At 43.0% G+C, this 17,220-nt stretch overlaps 1 protein-coding gene across 1 annotated transcript in view; it reads left to right on the plus strand.

Annotated features, from left to right (window-relative positions):
* The first annotated feature begins 1,703 nt into the window (after positions 1 to 1,703).
* The window catches only part of LOC138982903 (uncharacterized), a 35,821-nt gene continuing 20,304 nt past the window's right edge, over positions 1,704 to 17,220 (plus strand). Inside the window, exon 1 of the mRNA XM_070356300.1 lies at positions 1,704 to 2,389. The gene's annotated coding sequence lies outside the window, so the exon portion shown is untranslated. The remainder of the gene's footprint in view (positions 2,390 to 17,220) is intronic.

The following is a 17,220-nucleotide window of genomic DNA, read 5'->3' on the forward strand; positions in this document are numbered from 1 at the left end:
GAAGATTATTTGACCAAAATTTCAACCAATTTGGTTGAAAAATGAGGGCGTGACAGTGCCGCCTCAACTTTCACGAAAAGCCGGATATGACGTCATCAAAGACATTTATCAAAAAAACAAAAAAAACGTCTGAGGATATCATACCCAGGAACTCTCATGTCAAATTTCATAAAGATCGGCCCAGTAGTTTAGTCTGAATCGCTCTACACACACACACACACACACACAGACAGACAGACACACACACACACACACACACACGCACATACACCACGACCCTCGTCTCGATTCCCCCCTCTATGTTAAAACATTTAGTCAAAATTTGACTAAATGTAAAAACGAACATGTACACGTTATCTTCCTCTCACATGCCCGTAAAGAAGTTACTTTCCTTTGTACTGTGCTTCCCTGGAACTAATTCAATTAGTAAATGCTCGTCAATATGTCCAGGTGAAACCGTTATAGTGTGTGTGTGTGTGTGTGTGTGTGTGTGTGTGTGTGTGTGTGTGTGTGCGAGAGAGACAGAAAAACAGAAAGACAGGCAGACAGAGAAAAAAGGTGCGAGAGAGAAGGTGCGAGAGAGGGAGAGAGAGAGAGAGAGAGAGAGAGAGAGAGAGAGAGAGAGAGAGAGAGAGAGGGAGAGAGGGAGAGACACACACACACACACGCACTCACAACATCACTCACAACCACACACACACACACACACACACACACCCTCTCCTCTCACATAGACACTGCAGTTCTGGGAATAGCAATATAACAGAGGTATTTTACTGCTTCTGTCAGTTTATGGCTCGGGCAAATGTCTGCAGCTGTAGGCGGAATGTACATGTATATATATGCTCTTCTTTCAACTCACTATGATCTGCTTCTTTTTCTGCTTTGAACAAGAAAACAGCAGCTGCAAAAATATAACGGCTTGTCGCGAATTCACTGCACAAGACTGAAATTAAAATCCACAGGCATTACATTTATTCATTACATCAGCGTTATGGGCAGAATATACCTGCGCAGTTTCAGCGGCACAGACGACGCACTGCCTGTTATTTATGCCGCGATAGAGATTATGACAAGTACTTGGCCTGTTTTCCTTTCACGCAACGTGTAGCGGGCTGGGTTAATCAGTCTGTAGTTACATAGGTGTGCGCCGGGCCTTAGGTCTCCGCTCCCGGTCAGCAGCGGCGGTGTGGCTTGCCTCACTGTCGCCTAGCAACCCTACCACATCGCTTGAACATTCTGACAGCTATTTCCGAACATCGTCTATCGGTTTGGGGCTTAGCAAATGAAACTTCGAAGCAGAACCCATCAGCATTACGCCCGTGTCACGAACGAAAACTCTGCCTGAACAATCCCTCTCAATGCGGTCAATGCGGTCGTGAACAAGTCAACCTAACCCTAACCCTCACCCAACCCGGCCTAACCCTAACCCGGCCTAACCCATGGTTCGTTCGGTCAAAGGGTCGCATTTTTTAAGTCCACAGCATTGAGAGGGATTGTTCAGCAGAGTTTTCAGTTCGTGACACCGGCGTTGGTCACAGTCAGTGTTGTGTTTGTAAAACGAGTTCAACCGTTCATGCGCCTATGTCCATTTACGTTCGCTCTGGTACCGGTAAAGCGCACGCGCCAGTCAGTCGCCACTTCACGAGCGATCGAGGTGACGTCACACAGCCAGGCTTCAACCAGCGCTAACCGCCTCTCTTCGATTAGCTGGCAGTACTAGCAAGGGTTTGGGAAAAGCGAAGTCTATTGCACTATTGCGTAGTTCGAGAGAGAACCGGCAAGACTGAATCGCTTTCGGTTGTGTCATGAAAATATAAGCAACCGACAGTTGTTTTTACGGCAAAGCGGCGCTGAGAACTAAACTGGGGGCGAACGATTTGAGATGAAAACAGTGGCGTTATCTCTGTGGTCGCGTACGTGCCGCCTCTCTCATCGGCGCAACTGATAAGAAAGGGATTGTTTGGGTTTTGACATTGAACTTTTTGTTAGTATCGGCGGCTAGCCCAAACCATGTGACTTTAGAGAGGGTAAATAAAAAGAACCAAAACGCAAGACATCGAGACAAGACTGAGTGAGTGAGACCGAGAAACACCTATAGGCCTGCAGGCCTGAGAAACGAGTCTGATGTTGTGTTTTTTGCCAGCGTGCGTGTTCATGTGTCTAGTTTTTTAAGTGTCCAAGCGGTTGCGTAGCAGACGACATGTTCCGAAAACACAAGGTGACTGGTAGAAGAAGCAGAAGCATCGGCGAGGACGTGGTGTGGTGACTGTTGACAGAAACTCAGTGAAAGTGTTTGAAAATCATCACTGAGTGTTTACTATACACAGAGAGGAGAGCAGGCTAATTCTTCGCCGCTGTTGTTGCACGAAGGTTCGACTGACGCACTGTGAGTATGGGAACATGATGTGGGTGGTTTTTTGTTGTTGTTGTTGTTGCATATATATCCGTGATGCTATGCACGTACATGCTAGCTCTGTGTCGGTCTGTCTGTTTGTCTGTCGGTCTTTCTGTCTCCTTGTTTGTCTCTGTGTCTCTGTCTCTCTTTCGGTCTGTCTGTCTGTCTCTCCGTGTCTGTCTGTCTGTCTGTCTGTCTCTGTCTCTCTCTCTGTCTCTCTCTCTCTTTCTCTCTCGCTCACTCATAAGCATATATAATTATGCACTCTAAGCAGTCATGCACACACACTAACACACGCACGCACTCACTCACACCCATACATGTACTATCGTCAACACAGCCGTGTGTGTGTGTGTGTGTGTGTGTGCGTGTGTGTGTGTGTTTTCTTCTTCTTCTTCAGCGTTCGACGTTGTGATTGTATGTGTGTGTGTGTGTGTGTGTGTGCGGAGGAAAAGATAACATTGTTGCCGGCGAATTTATTACTAAATACATTAGCACTGTTTAAGTCTCCTGCGTGTGTATAGAACAAGAACAACAAGAACCATTCTTTATTTAACGAGGGTAATAGAGTAAGCAGTGATCTGCTTTTTTACATCTGGCCCTCGCCCTAAAGAGGGACTACTCTAAAATTGCTAAAGAATAAACAAGCTCCTGTGAGGTACTGCGAACGCGCGTTGTGTGGTTTGTGCAATCATGTAAGATTTCTTACATTACCTGCATCGAACTACGTTCACACAGTTATTTTCTTTAAACTTGAAGATTAATTTATGAGTTATTGCTTTGATGCTTCAATTGTTTTTGCATATCAATATGAGACATATCGCATGATCTGTGTTCTACGATTGAAACAATAACAACTGAATCATTTAGATACAGCGACAGCAAACACAAACACACACACACACACACACACACACACAACACAGAACACACACACACACACACACACACATATATAAACACACACACCCACACACGTACACACACACACATTTACACATCCACACACTCACACACAACACACACACACAAAACACATTTGTTTGAATGGAAATTGGAAATGATGGCGACACGTGATATGGCCGGCGTTGATGTTCTAATGTAATTCTCTGTGTATGCATCTTTTTGTTGGCACTTCTTCTTCTTCTTGTCGATCACTCAGATGGAAACGCCGGTGTAACACGAGAAAATTACTCCCACGAGATTTTTACTCCGGAGTAAACATTTCGTACGAAAAAGTTACTCCCTTTACGAAAAAAGCACTCCCCCATTGCACGAGAAAATTACTCCCCAAGACAGGTGAGTTCCGAGTAAACATTTCGTACAAAAATGTTACTCCCCTGACGAATAAATAACGAATAAATTACTTTACCCCAACACGAGCAATTTAACTTCCCATGCCAGGTGTACGAAATTTGTACTCCCTTGTCCCCTGTTAGTCTTGGTGGTGGAAGGGGTGGAAGGAGGGTAGCGCGACATTCGTGTGCGCGAGATCACTTATTGGCATTATCCCTTCGCCCGCATCCCATTTTTTGCGTACGAGATTTTTACTGGAAGTAAAAAAAATGGGGAGTAAAAATTTCGTGGAGGGAGTAATTTTTTCGTGCCTTGGGGAGTTCTTTTCTCGTACGAAAAGTGTACTCGGAGTAAGAATTTCGTACGAAATATTTACTCTGGAGTACATTTTTCGTGGAGTAAAAATTTCGTGTTACACCGGTTCTCCGCGCAAATGTTGCCGTGCGCTGTAGGTCGTCCAGACTGCCATAGAGCTTCCCTTGCACCGTGGTCGCCTCCGCCCAGATCTGGCTCCTGATGCCATCGTGTAGTGGGCAAGTCTGCAGCAGGTGTTCCGCCGGTTGTCATGCTGCCTGTTTGACAAGGGCACTGGTCTGACTGGCCAATTCTGAACTTGGTGAAAAGGTGGTGGTTCATTCGGTTGTGGCCTGTCCGCAGCCTGAATATGAGGACCTGCTCAGACCTTGTGAGCAGGTGAAAGGCGTCGTTTTTGTTGTAGTGTGGGTGCTGCTGCAACCACTTTTTGTGTTGCTTGGCCTTGATGATGGTCTTGGCTTCTTTGAAGGTGGTTGATCTGTCATTCTGGTCCTTCGTAGTGCCCTCCTTTGCCAGAGTATCTGCGGCTTCGTTGCCTAGTCTGTTGCAGTGAGAGGGGACCCATTGCAGCACGACTGTGTGGGCTCTGCACAGGGAGGTCAAGGCGGATGACAGGTCATTCAGTTCCTTGTCTCTGGCAGTGTCTAAGGCCTGCAGGAATGACTTTGCGTCGCTGAAGAACACAACGTTGTTGGGGGAGAGTGGACTGTGCTCAATGTGGGCTGTGCACCTGTCTGGAGCGCTACTGCTTCAGCCTTGAAGTTGGTGGAGTAGAGGCCGGTAGCGAGGGAGATGTGTTCTTCTTCTCGACCTCCTGGGTACTTTATGTAGATTCCGGCACCACCACTTCTGACAGCCTGGTCGGCAGATCCGTCAGTGTATACATGAGTCCATTGGCGTTGGGGGTAGGAGTTGTGGATGTGTTCAATGGTGAGAGACTTCAGTTCAGCACAGCTCTGGGAGTCTTTCTTGGCACTTAATTAATATTTTGTTTTTATTGTGATATGGGGGTGATTGTTGCGCTTTATTACCTAAATACTGAAATGCTGCTGCTGCCTTTTCTGCTGTTATTGCTGTTAATGTTGATTATAATTACCACCGTTTCTCTTAGTTCGATCAGTAGTACATATTAATATCATCGTTTCAGTAATAACGACAAGGAAAAACGTCACCGCCGTAAATGTCATCCCAATTAAGGTCATCATCATCATCATTATCATCATCATCATTATCATCATCATCATCATCATCATCATCATCATCATCATCATCATCATCATCATCGTCGTCGTCATCATCATCATCACCATCATCATCATCATCGTCGTCGTCGTCGTCGTCATCATCATCATCATCATCATCATCATCATCATCATCATCATCATCATCATCATCATCATCATCATCATCATCATCATCATCATCATCATCATCATCATCATCATCCTCGTCCTCGTCCTCGTCCTCGTACTCGTCGTCGTCGTCGTCGTCGTCATCATCGTCGTCGTTTAAGAACGACAAGGAAAAACATAACAGCTGTTAATTTCATCCCAATTAAGATCATCATCATCATCATCATCATCATCATCATCATCATCATCACTGATCCATCATCATTATCATCATCATCATCTACATCCCTCACCCCGATTCAGTTTTCCACTTCTTCAAGTCTCACACTCAAAGAAACGTTTACATCATACCCACGCATATCGGTGGAGTATTCCCACATAACTATAGTATCACACCCTCGGGGTTACATCCTCACAACTCATTCACACTTTGAAAAAAACTCGTTCTCAGAAAATCTAATGGCATGTACTGCGAATAAATAATTCAAAAGCTGTGTGTGCTTTGTCGAGTGCGTCCTTCGACAGCTGTGCACAGGCTAGCAAAGCGGTATTTCTTTTCTCAAATTTAAACCCTGATGCGTATAACCTGATAGGCTTGTATGCTTTGCCTTTTGGCCATATATTTTCTGCATTGTGTCATTTTTGGTTTCTACTTTTTTGGATTGATTTACTTTTTCTACCTTGGCGTTTATGATTACGAATTCTGCGGTAAGCAAATACGTGTGCAAATATTCGGAACTCATACATGGCCCGGTAAACATTCGTTTGCCTTTGTCCTCAAGACATCTTTTTTTTTCCATCGACGACACTCCCGAAGAGAAGGGACATATTTCAATTGGGGACGACTGTCTACCGTAAGGGGCATATTTCAATTGGGGACGACTGTCTACCGTAAACGTAGCGCGTTCTTTCTTTGTTTTTCCGTAAGCATTTTGTATAGTTATTTTATGTAATATTTGATCATCAATATATTGTTATATATATATAATTATACCGTGGCGTCTATTCACCTTAATTATTTGAAACAAACAAAATATCGACTTTCTTGATTCGAGGGCTTGTTGGCTGACTAATGAAGTGTATGACACTCTGCCATTCGTAAAGAAAGTTATGTTTGTTCTGAATGTTTTTTATTCTGTATTGGTCATTCAGTAACTGAAACGCTCTTTTGCACCATCAACGAGTTTGTACTCAGCTTCAAGGCTCTTTCCAGCTCGTCACCAAACACTTTTATCAAGTGCTGTCATTCTTTGCTTGGCTGGAAATTAAACACAGCAGAGAGCTCTAGACTTTCACAAAACGCGGCGAAGGAGAGACAAAAATGAGGTTAACAGACTGATATTGCGAGAAGAAGATGTTGTTTGATACATTGTAGGAGAACAGAATTTCTTAAAAATTCGTATTGTATACATGTAGATTGTATACAGGTGTCTTCGTGTTATCCACGGTATAGGCAGGTGGTTGATGTATCCCCTTTTGTGTACACTTGTACAACTTTGTGTTCACAACTGATATGTTCTATCATGTAGCGTGGGCTGAGGCTATTATTCACCCTGTAGGGGAAGGGCTCCTATTATGGACCACTTTTTGTTTCATGCTCATAACTAGCTTGTTTTCTTGCGAAAAAGTTTCATTTTGTGTTTGGTAGTCCTTTTCACTTAGGTCAACCGTTATAGGCCTAGTTAGAGTAAATTAGCTTTGATAGATATTCAGCATAAATTAAATACAGAAACAATCACAAATGGCCCATATTAGGAGTCTGGGCGCCCAATATGGACCAGTGAAGAGGCATTCACGAATCACCGTTAAAAGCCCTTCATAGGCTTACGTCAAAATAACATGATACAACTTAGTGTGTAAGTCAGACTAATTAAAATACAATTTAGATTTATCTGTTTCGGGTCGATGAACACACCGGGAAACTTTTAAGAAGCTTATCAAAAACGGAGTGAAACTGAGTGAAATTATCAACTACCACGAAAAGATGACTATTTGATATATTTTTTGTAAATCAAAGGGGGCTAGTGATAGGTTATTTTCAGCAAACTTCTCAATGAATTCATGAAAATAGCTTATAGCTTTTATTTTCTTCGATTTGTTGAAGGTGGTCCATATTAAGGGACACCGTGACATACTTTTATAATTTGCTATTATTTTTTGTTTGTAGTAGAAACTCGGGGTCAACACCGCTAAAATGTAACAAATACGGTCCTAGCTGTCATATTTAGCCATTTTTGTGTGATAAGAGTTTTTGCTGTGGACAGAAACGAGTCCGTTTTAGGCGGCAAATTTAGAGTGAACGCTGCCAAAAGTGACAAAAAGAGAAAAAGCCTAACGGTTTTGAGGTTTGTGTTTCTGCAACTGTTTTGACATGTGCAAGTTATCCAGAGAATAAAACTTTTTTGAGCGCTCTAGCGCCGTTAGTTTGTCAGATCAGGAGGCGGTCCATATTTGGAGCCGGTCCATATTAGGAGCCCTTCCCCTACATCACAATTGCAGCATTTAAACACCTAATGTCTACAGAGGCATTTACCTTTAAAATACATCCAGCAAATTGTACAGTTACATTTTGAATACGTGTTTATGTCACTGGATAAAGGAACGTAATGGTTTTGCTCAAATTAAGTCCTGTTTTCCAAAAGATTATTTAAAAGTTGACCTAGAATCTCTCTTTTTAAAAATATTTATTGCGAAATTTCATCAAAACAGAAACGCGGGATCCTAAATAGCGAAAACAACGCTGTTGTAATTCTTTCTTTCATTTTTTCCCCCCACGGAGCTATGTGCTATGTTTCTCTTTTGTAACGCGAGCGTTGCCAATTAGCCATGCAAACATGTAACATTCACACGCAAAACGGACAGATCAACACACACAGCACGAACTTAACACATGGGAAACAAAGACCCTACAAAGGTAGTCTCGGCCAGCCTGGCACATTGTATCGTTCTCCGAGAGTCGAAACGTGATGGCGCGTGAATGCATGGATGGTCATGCAAGCCAATGTTTGCTTTGAATGCAGAGTGATTGATGTGTGCAAAATATGAGAGCCAGACTCTGCATTTTCTAGTCAGTGTTATTTGTAAGAAACAGTTACTTTTAATCCTGTCCGGACCATGATGTAAAACCAAAGTCATATATGTCGAGGCTTTTACAATGGGTAAGAGCGTATTTCCACATAATTATACCACCAACACTCTAATATAATAACTTGCTGCTTTGTTTTTTGTGCATAGCGAGTAGAGCCGATCGGCGAAACTTCAACCTTCTGAGGATGTTGCTTTGTATTTAAAGGCCAACATCCAAAAGAATTTTTCTCCTGGAGCGACCTAAACGTGAACCCGTCGCTATTCTTGCATGTCTGTTTACTTCGTGCTGCACGCAAAAATCGAGCGACTTCTTTGCCGCGTGGATTGACGAAGCTATTTTATTCTCGTGACTGAAAACACTGCAGTGCGTGCAGTTTTTGACGAACCGCAGGAGCGGCGACTCATATGGTCTCGGCTCGAAAGCTGTCTGTGGAGGCTGCGTGCTATAATTAGCTGACCTGCTGCGCGAGCAGTCACTGCAGAGTTTTGAGATAACTTTGTAACACGTTTTATTTTATGCTCCTCAAGAATACAACTTTGGGCAACGTGCCACGTAAAACTACACGCAACAAGGATTCAGTAGGTACCAAACATGCCTTGGTCAGAAGTAGAATGTAAATGAATCTTTATAAAGAAGTAGGCTACTTCAAACGACAGCCACAGCCACGGTTGGGTTCACGGCATCAAACCGATGCGACTCTCCGTCATATCATACACGTAATCTATCAAATAGATGACTAATAAACATGTAAACTACATGTATACGTCTATCGTCGGACATAAGAAAGGAGAGCTTCCCCCGGGCCTGTGCATGTGTTGTTCGTTGTGCGTGTGTAAATGTACACAACAAACTGACGACAAAACTGAGACAGACCTCTTTCGCTTCAGTCTTGCAGAATTTAAAGACGAATACAGGTAAATCGTGCATTATACTAACTGTTTGGTAAAAGTATCAAACGTTTCTTTTTATAAATAAGTGGCAGGCTTACAGGAATACAAAGAGGCGCAAGTTGAAAGTAATGGATATATCTCTGGAAGATGCCATCAGTCCAAGTTGTCAAATGAAATCAAAGATGACAGAAACAGAAGTTTTCCATACAAATGTTGGTGTTTCAAAGGAAGTTGGCATTCTTTCAGATAATGATATAGACGAGGTGGCTGTTTGTTATGAAGTTTCAACAAGCCAACATTCAAATGATTTTACTTCATCTACAGATTTTTTAAATTCAGCACTTTCTGTCATTATGAACTTGGAATCAGAGAGAGACCGTCTTTCCATTGTCATTCATGCCATAGATTTTTGTTTCAGAATCAATGTTTCACATGGCGTTCACAAGAGAGCATGCGAAGTTTCCGACAGTCTTTAGGATTTGTAAAAAAGGCCGTGTTTTGCTGTACATGCAAAAACTACCTGTCAAAAGGGAAAGTGCCTAACAGATTGCAACAACATTCCTATTTTAAGCTCAGCCACACGCCGACATGGAAGTTCAATGGTACTTTCAAACTTTTTCTTCTCTTCGTCGTATTTGATTTCTTTCTATTTCATAAGTCGAGTGCATATGATTTCGGCTCGTGTTCATCGTGAGATGGACTTAGTTTTTTGTATTCTGTGGGTTCGACAGATTAACTAAATGTTGTCATTTCGCCTTACGCGACTTGTTCTCTCTCTGTTGGCAGCGTGTAATGCAGCTGGTTAGAAATTAGAGTATTATTTTGCAAAGTGTGTACCAAAAGTTTGTCATGAGCTGCTTTAGGTTTGGGGTGTGGGTTGGTTTGATATTTCCTCCTTGCAGATCAAATCTGTATTCATTTTTGATGTTGTGTCTTATTTTGTGAAAGGAAACATGCAGACTGACTGAACGCATATATATAATTATGTAACTCATAAACACATGGGTGTAGTTATGTTCAAGAACACACACACACACACTCACACACACATACACACACACACACACACACACACACACACACACACACACACACACACACACACACACACACACACACACACACACACACAACTGTGTAGATGTATCGTACACCTGATATATTAAATTGAAGTTCACGAAGAAATCGTGTTATTTGTGTGTCATTCAACATCTATCAGACAAATTGAAACTGGTACAAATATTCAATAATGTTGCGATGTGGAAATGGACATGATATCGCAAAAGATAGACAACGGCAAGATCATTCAAGTATGTACATGCTTGTTGATGTCTACTTAGGCGATGCTCAGAACACTAGTTAGATCTTCCGAGATTAAAAAATGACGATGATCTGTAAACAAACCAGGACAAGGAAAGAAAGACAAAACGTATTTGAAAACAAATCATACTATACAGATTGACAAACTGAAACTTCGAACTCTGTTGATATTTCACGGGAGATGAGGTATGGTGCAAACGTATATAATTATACTGACTACATTTTGTTACGTACTCATCAACAACAACAAAAACCGATATAACCAAAGGCACACACACACACACACACACACACACACACTTTGCTGGTTTGCTGATCAATGTCACAGGAAACGAATGAACAACAGAAAGCGTGATGAATTCCTGGCCAGAAATCAGTCACAAAGACCTGGAAGTCTGCTGAATGGAACTGGTAAATGTACACATTTGAACTGCTGTCAAAATTACTATGTAATACGATATTCGGGTTTTAAAATTGGTAGCAAATTACAACCAATAGTGATGTTTTTTGCTTCGGCATTGAAGCAATGTTCACTATTTACTAACAAAATAATTACGAAATAAACACAAAACCAAATCAGTGAGGCAGAGGGGACAAAAAGCCGAGCGGGTGTGTGCAGGGCCGGACCCAGGGGGGGGTTCCAGGGGTTCCGGAACCCCACCCCTGGAAAAAGCATGTACCTTGCTTTGAGTGTTTTGTTTTTTTTTTAATAAATTTTGTGTGTGTCTCTAACAAATTTTATTCAATGTGAAATCCGATGAGACAATGCTGCTCTTAACCCTCAAAACAAGGCCCAGAATGCACCAGATTGCACAGATTTTAACCGTTTTTCAAAAATGTTCCCCGGACCCCCCTAGTTCGCGCGCGCTTGTGGCTTCGCCACTTCAGTCGCTGATTTGCCCCCCCAAAAAAAGGAGGAACCCCCCCCTTACAACTCATTTGGTCCGGCCCTGGTGTGTGTGTGTGTGCGTGTGTGTGTGTGTGTGCTAGTGTGTGCCTGTGTGTGTGTGTGTGTGAGTGTGTGTGTGCCAGTGTGTGTATGTGTGTGTGTGTGTGCGCGTGTGTGTAGAGCAATTGAGACCAAACTACTGGACCGATCTGTCGAACCCACAGAATAAAACTGCACGCACTGCAGTGTTTTCAGTCACGAGAATAAAACAGCTTCGTCAATCCACGCGGCAAGGAAGTCGCGCAATTTTTGCGTGCAACACGAAGTAAACAGACATGCAAGAAGAGCGACGGGTTCAAGTTTAGGTCGCTCCAGGAAAAAAATTCTTTTGGATGTTGGCCTTTAACACCATTGTTAAGTTTGCAAATACATCAGGCTCATTGCATTTCTAACAGCAGCCGTTGAAGGTGGAAGTAAAGCTTGAGGCTGGCCAAAAAATAACAACAACAAAGCCACAAATTGCGACACCGCATCTCTATCCGGTGTCTCACGTCTTAAATATGTCTTACTAGATGAATACCCGCTTCGCCGGGTACGGCTGCGCCGGGAAAAAGTCGAGCCGAAAACCCGGCTGCGCCGGGGACCCGGCTTAGCCGGGTGTACGCCGCTTTGCCGGCGCACCGCACGAAGGAAGGGAGATAAACGCGCAAAACACTGGAGAAGAGTAGTGACCTTCTAAAAATAGTATAACGGGAATATGGATTGAGCGTTGTCGACAGTGACCTTCTAAAAATAGAAACGGGAATATGGATTGACGCCACACGAAGGAAGGGAGGTAAACGCTGAAAACACTGGAGAAGATAAGGAAGAGTTACTGGAAATGGATCCAGAGAAAAACCAAAATCGGTTCAGCGCTGCGCGCTGAGAGCACGTGTTGATATATCTCATCGATGAGGTTGTGTCCGGGATGTAGCTGAATATGGCTTCCAAATTTGAAAAAGATCGATCGAGAACTTTTGCTTGGCATCGCGGACACACACACACACAGACACAAGTCGTATCTATATATATATACGACTTGTGTGTGTGTGTGTGTGTGTGTGTGTGTGTGTGTGTGTGTGTGTGTGTGTGTGTGTGTGTGTGTGTGTGTGTGTGTGTGTGTCCGCGATGCACGCCCAAGGTTCTCGATGGATCTGTTTCAAATTTGGTGTGCATATTCAGGTAGACCCCGGACACAACCTGCTCGATGAGATATTTCAACACGTGCTCTCAGCGCGCAGCGCTGAACCGATTTTGGTTTTTCTCTGGATCCATTCCCAGTAACTCTTCTTTATCTTCTCCAGTGTTTTCAGCGTTTATCTCCCTTCCTTCGTGTGGCGTCAATTACAATCCATATTCCCGTTTCTATTTTTAAAAGGTCACTGTCGACAACGCTCAATCCATATTCCCGTTATACTATTTTTAGAAGGTCACTGTCCCGGCGAAGGCGGGTATTACTCTTCTCCAGTGTTTTGCGCGTTTATCTCCCTTCCTTCGTGCGGTGCGCCGGCAAAGCCGGGTATTCGGCTCGACTTCTTCTCGGCGAAGCCGTACCCGGCGAAGCGGGTATTCATCTATATATATATACGACTTGTGTCTGTGTGTCTGTGTGTGTGTCTGTGTGTGTGTCTGTGTATCTGTGTATCTGTGTATCTGTGTATTCGCCATGCACGGCCAAAGTTCTCGATGGATCTGCTTCAAATTTGGTGGGCTTATTCAGAGAGACCCCGGACACAACCTCATCGATGAGATATTTCAACACGTGCTCTCAGCGCGCAGCGCTGAACCGATTTTGGTTCCACCTCAGCTACCCGGGCCCCCATACCGACACACCAAAGCCGCTACACCACATCACAACGCCAAAGTTCTCGCTGGATCTTTTTCAAATTTGGACACCGTATTCAGCTACACCCCGGACACAATATCATCGATGAGATATTTCAACACGTGCTCTCAGCGCGCAGCGCTGAACTGATTTTGGTTTTTGTGTTCATTTCACCATTATAAGTAACTCTTCCTTATCTTCTCCAGTGTTTGGCGTTTATCTCCCTTCCTTCGTGTGGCTTTCCCGTTTGTAAGTTACTATTACTATTTTTAGAATGTCACTGCGCTGTCCACTGCGCTGTCCACAACGCTTCCCTTGCACCCGTAAGTTGTTCTTACTGTCAAAGTGAAAAGGTCGAATCAATTTATAGCCACGCGAAAAATACACTCTCACCTATCTCTATATATTTATAGATACAGATATGCATATATATATACGGCTTCTCTGTGTGTGTGTGTGTTTGTGTGTGTGTGTGTGTGGGCAAAAACCTGTGTATTGTAGAGTTCTGTTTGTGATGTGGTCTAGCGGCTTTTGTCTGTCTGTACGAAGGAAAAAAATATGAAAGCCTTCCTGAAAAAGCAGAACTGTTTGCAGATATTTTTGCAGCAGCAAGCCAAACAGATAAACTGTTATGTGAGCAGGAACTCTTCCGTAAGAACTGGGAGGATAAACAGGACTTAAACGACCCAGAACTCAACCCTTCCTTAAAAATAAATGCTCCCTTATCCATTCAAGAACTGAAAACGGCTATAGCATCGGTGACAAAAGTCCGATCCGCCTGTGGTTCTGATCCAATAAACTATCAGGTCATACAACATTTACCAAACCAAGGATTAAATCTTTTACTGGATTTTTATTCAACATGCTGGAAGTCTGGCCTGATTCCCACAGCTTGGAAAGAGGCTGTTGTGATCCCCATTTTAAAGCCTGGAAAACCAAGAGCTAACCCTTCCAACTGGCGCCCTATATCTCTGACCTCCCATCTGAGCAAAATCTATGAAAGAATACTAAAATCCAGACTAGAAGATGAAATGGAAAGAAAAAAGGTAATACCCCTGTGCCAAGCCGGTTTCCGTCGAGGCAGGGGTGTCTCGGATCACATTGTAAAACTGTCCTCTAAAATTAAGAAAGCTCTCTCACGCAAGAAGTCTCTCTTTGCTGTCTTTTTTGACATCAAAAAAGCCTACGATACAGTATGGCACCAACGATTGTTGTTCAAATTGAAGCAATTAGGCATCAGTGGTAATATGTTTCAATACATAAAAAGCTTTCTACTGAACAGATCCTTTCAAACTGATTATAAAGGTGCCAAATCATCCACTCGCAAAGTTGACATGGGAGTGCCACAGGGCTCAGTAATAGCACCACTGCTTTTTAGCATTATGCTGCATGACATATCGACAATTAAAACACATGGAGCCGAACTGACGCTTTATGCGGATGATATTGCTCTATGCAAAGAGTATCAAAACAAAACCTATAAAACAGAACACAAATTCTCTAAAGAGTGGCAAACAGCTATAGATAACATTGCGAACTATATGCGGGAGAATGGCTTCACTCTCTCTGCCGAGAAAACTGTATTCGTTGTCTTTACAAACCGAAAACTGGAAGATCGAGAAAAGATACAGTTCTCACTAGATAAATCTGTTGTCTCACCCAGTCAGCAGGTGAAATATCTGGGCGTAGTTTTCACCTCAAATGGACTATGGACTGCTCACTTAAAGTATCTTTTAAGCAAAGCAAATAAGACCATCAACCTTCTTAAAATACTGGCTGCCCAACCATGGGCAAAGTGCCCAGTTATTCTAACAAACATCACCAGAGCTCTTATAAGATCAAGACTATCATATGGACAGGAGGCCTACTTCTCGTCGGCTCGAAAATGGCTTGATAAGCTACAGTCAGCGGAATGTCGTGCCCTTCGGCTTGCCCTCGGACACCCAAGGCATTCAAAGCAGGCCATTGTATACCACCAAGCAGGATTCCTCCCTCTTGACATGTGGCGGCGTAAGTGCTGCGCAGATTACAATGTTCGAGCCAACACAGTGCAAAACTCAACAAAAGAGGAGCTACAACCGCATTACAATCATGTCCAAAACAAAAAGGCCCACTTTGGCACTACTTTCTCCTCACTGGCTCAATTCAATGCTTCACTCTTTAGTGAAATCAGTGTCGACCCAAATGATGTGGCCCAAAACCCCATATCTCGTGATCCCTCATGGACAATGAAAGAAATGAATTTTGACACAGAATATTGCACAGCTACAAAGGATGATCAGTTATTACTCAGGATACAAGCCCTTGAGCACATTGATACTGTATACAAAGGCCATGTTCATGTTTACACAGACGGGTCAGTGTTGGATGACAAGAAGGCTGGCGCAGCTTTTGTAATCCCCAGCGATGACATGACTGGGAAATTTAAACTTTGCAACAGAAACTCGATCTTCTCAGCTGAGCTCCTTGCCATCTGCATGTCGCTTGTTCATCTCAATCTCAAGAACACTCCTCCTCAAAAGATAGCTATATTCTCTGACTCCAAAGCAGCCATTGAAGCATTGAGATCTAACAAAAGATCAAAAAGACATGATCTTGTCATTGCCATAAAGGAGCTGGCAAATAAAATTATAAAAAAAAGGAAGCGAGATTAACCTGGTCTGGTGTCCAGCACACGTGAACGTGCCTGGCAACGAGAAAGCGGACAAAGCCGCTAAAGAAGCTGCCCAAGGCATGGGCGCCTCCGAGGTAGACCTGCCATTGTCTGCTTCTGAGATCAGTAGCCTTACAGGCTCTCTTCTCTGGAGAGAATGGAGGAACAAATATATGCACAAGGCTATAAGCTCTGGCTGGCTCATTCGGGAAGCCCCATCAAAACAGATGAACACCTATAATGCATGCCCACGTGTAATAAAAAGGATTAACCGCCTAAGGGCAGAAGCTGGGAGTTACCAATTTCTAGAGCTTAAATGCACCTGTCAATCCGACCTCACCATTGCTCATTTGACTTTGGAGTGTGATTTGAACTCATGCTACTTTCAACCCCTGACTCAGTTTATAAACTCAAATAGAAATATTCTGCCAAATACCTCAAAGGAAAAATTAAGCTATCTTTTAAGTTTTAATAAAGACCTTGGGTGGCAAGGTCCCAAACTTATCGCTGGACTTATGCACACGCACCCACTTGGTCCCTGGATATGAAGAGACATTGCTGCGGCTGACGCCATTGCTTCTCATACAGCTACTATATATTTTTATCAGATCTTTTAAAAATACCATTTTATATCCAAGTATCTCTTAACACCATTTTTAATTAGATGAGCGAGAGTGTGCGGGGGGCGGGAGGGTGGTGAACCACTGTACATAAAGGGAAAGTTTGTGTGCGTGCCTGTGTGTGTTCTTAATCTAAGACAAATGTCGCCAATGTTTTTACAGAGTGACGTTAAATAAACGATTTTATCATCATCTGTCTGTATGTTCTGGCATTTGAGAAGCCACAGCAGATAATATAGGGCTAAGAAATAAGCTCTAAAATTCTCAATCCCGTTTGACAGGACTTCGCCTTCAAAGGTAATTGTGGTGAACCGCCACGCTGTCTGTCTCTGTCTCGCGATTCACCCCGGCGAAGCCGGGTATTCCTCTAGTCTAGTATATATATAGATTACTCAAGTCAAAACTTGTTGCTGGATGAATAAAAAAAACAAAAACAAGAAAAGGTAGGTTGTTGGAACGTTTGTTATTGACAAAACGATACATTCACAAATAATAACAAACGTTCCAACAACCAACCTTTCTTGTTTTTTTATTC

The sequence above is a fragment of the Littorina saxatilis genome, linkage group LG12 (assembly GCF_037325665.1).
Source record: "Littorina saxatilis isolate snail1 linkage group LG12, US_GU_Lsax_2.0, whole genome shotgun sequence".
In the NCBI taxonomy this organism is placed as follows: domain Eukaryota; kingdom Metazoa; phylum Mollusca; class Gastropoda; order Littorinimorpha; family Littorinidae; genus Littorina; species Littorina saxatilis.